This window comes from Primulina tabacum, chromosome 15, assembly GCF_025594145.1.
Source record: "Primulina tabacum isolate GXHZ01 chromosome 15, ASM2559414v2, whole genome shotgun sequence".
In the NCBI taxonomy this organism is placed as follows: Eukaryota; Viridiplantae; Streptophyta; class Magnoliopsida; order Lamiales; family Gesneriaceae; genus Primulina; species Primulina tabacum.
In genome coordinates, this window is record NC_134564.1 from 16,892,987 (window position 1) to 16,899,158 (window position 6,172).

The window sequence follows — 6,172 nt, forward strand, 5'->3', positions numbered from 1 at the left end:
ACATGCGCCCAAAGTTCTGGTCTCGTACCTCCCTTGCTAATCATATGATACCACAAGCTATATAAATCAAATCTCGCAGGTTTCCTTCATAATCACATCAACTCAGACTCAATAATCTTAAATTAACACGATGTAAATTCTCGGGCATTACAGTTGTCAACTAAATTCAATCTTCTACAAAGGGGTGACCGAAAATCTTTTAAATAAATGAGGTGAAATATTACTTAAATCTTGTAATTTAAATCTTTAAAGTTTTATCTACTAATTAGGTATTTTAGTGAATTAATAAATTAGTTTAGGATGGTAATTATCTTATATGCCTGGCTAATTCTTTAAATTAAATTGCTAACATGTTAAGTTGAAATTTCTTAATTAAAATAAGCCTAGATTAACTTATCTCAATTGGTCACATATTTTAATTTAGGCTTTTAAATTAATTATTGAACCTAAAGGAATTGATTTACTACTTATCTTCTAATTAATTAATTAAATTCTTAAACTTTCTTTAAACATTCTTTTACATTAAATTAACTTATTATTTATCTTAAATAAATTCTAGGAATGTTTTCTAAATATTAAATTTTATCTCAAACTCCAACTCCAGTCCGGCCTCGCTTATTTAATTGAAAAGATAATAAATAAACTACTGCATAAAATAATTAAATTTAAAGAAAAGAATTTAAATCCACATGCAATAAAATCATTTTAAATTTAATAATAGAAATTATGCATGGCTTATACGTAGTCTGATTTAACGGGTTCTACAACTCTCCCCCCTTAAAAGAAATTTCGTCCCCGAAATTCGCTTATCCTCGATAAACGAAAAGTTTAGACTCTTAATTCTAGAATCCTAATAATCCACGCTTCCGATGCGCTACTCTGATAAGATAAATATTAAGCTGTCCTTCCGTCTCCTCAATCCTAAATAAATTTGTCTACCAAAATCCTCGTTTGTGAATCGCAACTTAAAACAACTTATGGTGACTTAGTTCTATTCAACTATAGCCCCGAATTTTGACTTATCCCGCAATTCCTCACACTAGAGATGGATGTCCAAATTTAACGCACCTTACTTTCCTTATAATATACCCAAGATGTTCATTGACCTATTATATTCCAATATTGAAATCTTAACAGCATTCCTTCCTAACTTTATTGATCTCAAGATATGTTAAAGCTTCAAGTCCAAGTATTGGCATTCATGCAGTTCGACTTAGGAGATCTTAGTAAAGCACTTAAAAGTTAAACCTTATCTCAACCCCATAATAATATTAGACTAAGATCCTTGAATCGAATCTTTACCTTACCGCACCAAACTTAAATAACCTGACTATTTAGAAGTACATCCCAATATAACGTTGTTGCAAATCTTAAGTTCGAGTAGTCTTAATCCATAAACCCAAAATATACTATACCGATCTTCCACCCAAATAATAAAATTATTCTAGCACCAATTACATGCTTAAACTATTTCCTTTTCAATTAAAATAAAGTTGAGACCTAAGACCCTTGGACTTTCCCTATTGAAGTGAATCTCGCATTCTTACGTATCCTTAATGCTTAATTAATACTAGCGTATAAAACTTAATAAATTCTCCTATGATAATGATGGGCTAACTCTAATAAATCAACTTCACTTTTAACCCATAAATTCTAGAATCCCCATATCAAAATTTCAGATTTCTTACTCGATAAAAATCTTAATATTCGTTCATTGATAACCTATGATGAACACAACTTGTTTCTTTTTGTTTTTATTTCACCCAAAATTTTCGTACGAACACCTATTTCATAAACTTAAAATTCAAGCTTACGCGACCCAAATAGTAATAGATAACATAATCCCAACACACATATTCATTTATTCTCAAGTTTCTCAATGATTTTCAAAAATTTCTTAAAACCAGGTGTCTACCTCAAATCTTATATGCGTCTATCAAGTAATCTAACCATCGATCGTACCCAATTTTTTTTTTTTGAAAAATTAAATTCCAACAAAGGTATAATTTTAACTCTTAAGATCATGATTAAAAATTATGATTCATCAAACTTAAATTCCCAATTTTTTTTGTTAGCTCCATATCTATTCTTATAACTTAACTAGCTGATCAACTTTATCTTAAATTGTTATCACTCTAAATTCTTAATTTGTCACAGTATTAATTCACTAGAGCTTAAACTTTCAAGCCAAATGTTGATTCATCTTACAATGCCCTTGGCTACCATTCCTTATAACCTTATAACCCAATTTTTTCAAGGTTCTAGATATCCCTTCAAACCTAAATAATCAAATTTCATATACTTTAAACCATTCGCTTCTCACTTACTGCTAACCAAGTCCCCAAGTTTCTTAAAAATTGCAAAATTAGTTCTTACTTTCCTCGAATATTATCCGATTTGTCCTTAATCTCGAGAATCCAACAATTACCCATAAGTTGTTGGCGTTCCTAATTCCATTCTATAGGTTTCTCGTAACATAAAGTTCAATGATCTTAAGCTTATTAAACCAAAAATTCAATTCTCATAACCTCGAAAATTACTGATTTAACCCAATTGTTCCTCCAAAGTTCGAATTTAATCCTCAAAAATTTCAGAATTTGCAATTTGGCCCTTAAATTTCTCGAAAATTATCATTTTGGCCCTACAACCTTACAAAATTTGCATTTCTGGTTCCCATAAAATTTTCAATTTTAGCCTCATTAAACCTTAAAATCCTCAAAACTCAGAATTTAATCCCAAAATTCGATAAACTCGAAAATAGACTCTTAGAATTTTATTTTTTGCACTTAGGTTCTCAATTATTAGTTATTACAATTAGGTCCTTAAAATTCTCAATTCATGCAATTCAATCCTTAAATCCAACTGGATAGAGCATGCATCCTAAATAAATTCTACGTTTTTATACTTTCAAATTTAGTCGTAGTCCCGAATCATTAATCCTTACATGGAATTCTCAAAAACTAACTAAACTAGCAACCGCGAACCATCAGTAGTTTCTTAGAAAATTTACAAGTCTCAAGAGCATTTATAATCTTCAAGATTAACTTATGATCCAATTAGTAGAACATCAGTACTACTAGCCAAAAAAATCAATATAAACAATCCATTATTTCTTTAAATTTAAGTAAGTACTGCATAATTAAAGTCTTGACACAAAACATTTCATGAAAATATGCTGTGAAAATATTTCATGCTTTAAAAGAAATGCGTAAACGTAAAACTTACACACCGAAAACGTGACTTCGTGAGCTTCTCGAGGTCAGTAGTAGTACAACCCTTTACAAGAACATAGGCTCTGATACCAACTGTAGAGGCCTGAAATTCGTACTTGAAAATTTGCGGAAAAATTTAAAATTTTCTTTTAAAATAAGTAACTTGCCTCATTCGTAAAATAAACTGATAAATAGAGTTTAATATTCAAGATAGCACAGCGGAAGTAATTATTGTTTGCAAAATAACAATTTAAAATAATCCAACAAAGATAAAATGTTTGGGCATAAAAATGGTAAATGCTGAAAATGAGGTCCTCGGGTTCCTACTACTGCCGACCCAAGATGACTCACTGGTCCCCGCTCTCGGTCCCGACCTCATCAGTACCTACAACAATCAAGTCTAGTGAGTCTAAAGACTCAGCATGCATATATCATAAATAACAAGTAATAATAATAAAATTGCATGCGTGGTAAAAATATCATGAGTCTGGCGTAACGTAGAAATATCATGTCATGAGTAATTATAATACGTGCATAACTGAACTGAAAATCATAAGTGAAATGTGCTCGATAGAGCCCTGTCATGAAATAGTATGTCATAATTTTTATGTTGAGAATATGTTTTATGCAAGTGGCCCCCGAACGGAACTGAATCGTCTGATCAGACTAAATCACAGTATACTGGGCGGTAGAGGTCTACCAATACATGAACATGAACTGAACCTGAAACGACCTCGATTTTTTTTTCTAATCTTAAATCATAAATTATAAATTACTAAATAAAATAATTTAACATAATCACGAATCATAATAATTTAACAATTTAAATCTCAAGTGCATAAAATAAAATCCTAAATCATCGGCTAACCAAATTCCTAAATCGACCTTCGAAAAGATCGGCTAGCAATAAAGCATAAAAATATCTCTAATAAAAATCCTTGGCAAAATATTTAAATCATAAATCTATCTAGCTAGTGTGGAAAGATAAAGGCCCTCGGGTGTGTACTGCTGCACTCGATCGACTCAATCGTCACCGCCTCCAAAAATCATCAAATCCTGCATCATACAAACCTAGTGAGTCTAAAGACTCAACACCTTCTATACATGGATAGCAAATAATACATATACATTCACATGCATTTAAAAATCATATTTTTATTTAAAATAATCTTTTGAACATAAATAAACCATTAAAAATCATTTAAAATAAGCTTTAATCATAAATAAATCTTTTAAAAATCATTTAAAATAAGCTTTAATCATCATCATGAATCATGTATCATAAAATCATTAAAATCGTAAAGCTTTCAATCATATATCATTTTGGGTGAAGTTTGATCCTTGAAAGTGACTAGCTTTTATCCTTTGGTCGACTGCAGTCTTAGCTCCACATAGTCCATGGGGGTGTGCACTAGGCTCCACCGTGGAAATACGATCGTTGGGGTTCCCTCGGGGGCCTTTTCCCATAGACGGGTTCCCTCGGGGGCCTTTTCCCAAACATGGGTTCCCTCTAGGGCTTTTTCCCGTAAATAGGTTCCCTTTGGGGCCTTTTTCCCTCACGTTATCCCCACAAAATCATATATCATAAATCATATCTTTTGTCACAGTCAATTCACATTCCTCAAAATATTTTTCATTTTCTTTAAAAATCATAAAATAAGACAGCTTTCTAAAAATAGCATTTTATACAGTATAAATTGCACAGCTTTACCATAAATCATAAAAATACATATTATCATCAAAATCATCATTTTAAATCATTTAATATCATTTTACAAACATTATGATCCTTTCGGACGCTGCCAAGCGTTTATTAATTTTCTTAAGTGTAAAAAAACAGTTTTGCCCTTTGACGTATAAATTCTCGAATTTATCTTTTTCTCACTTTTAATTACATGGGATTATTCTAAATAATTATTTAAGTCTACATGAATTTTCTCATATTTTTATTTTGCATAAATCGATGACTTTTAAATTAATCTTTAAATAAGACATATTAACGCGTTTTAATCCCGAATTAAACCAAACCTTAATATAAAATTCCCAAATTAAAAAGTTAGGCTTTTAATTATTATTTAAGCTTAAACCTAATTTTCCATAATCTTATAAAGCTTAAAACGAGGCGTTTCAATTAATTCGTTAATTAACATTTTGTGCGACGATTAAATCCCGGAAAATTCCGAAACTCGTTATTTTGATCCAAAATTTTAAACATAACATTTTTAGTATTTATTCTACCCTTTTAAGTCATGAGCCACACCCGTGGACACATGGATTCAATTTTTGTTCTTAAATTTTCGAAATTGACACCTAAGTGAACCTACCGAGCCATTTCCCAATTTACTCGAGCCGCACCCAAGCCACCTTGAGCCAAATCCTAGCCAACCCACCTAGGAACCCTACTGACCATGCCCAAGCTCCTGAACCAGCGCCTAAGTCGCTCAAACTCGCCTCGAAAGTGAGACCAAATCTGCATGTGTGTGTGGGTGAGACTCCTTGCATATCTAGGACTCCTAACCCAACTAGGACTCTTCCAGCTGTTAAACCATCGACCCCTCTCGACCATTACTGACCCTAGACCAGTCCCAGACCCGAGTCACCCCCAGCCCGAGCCCCTGAGCCACGCACGAAGCCCTGCATCAGCAACAAGGCGCGCTATCTCCATCTGCACGTAGGAGTCCCCTCTAGCATGGGACCCTCTGACCAAGCCATCATCGAGTCCTCCACACCCGAGCCATCCCTAGGCCACCCACTGACCCTACCCAGACTAACCCAGGCCACTCGACTCGCGCACGAACCAACTTAAATCCAGCAGTAGCAGCGCGCTAGCTTTCCCTTGTTCCTAAGGTCTCGGCCCTCATCTCCCTCGAGCCACCACGAGCCCTGGCTACACCAGGCCCCTTCCTAGCCCTGACCCATCGTCTCTAGCCCCTACTGGACTACCTAGACAGAGCCCACCT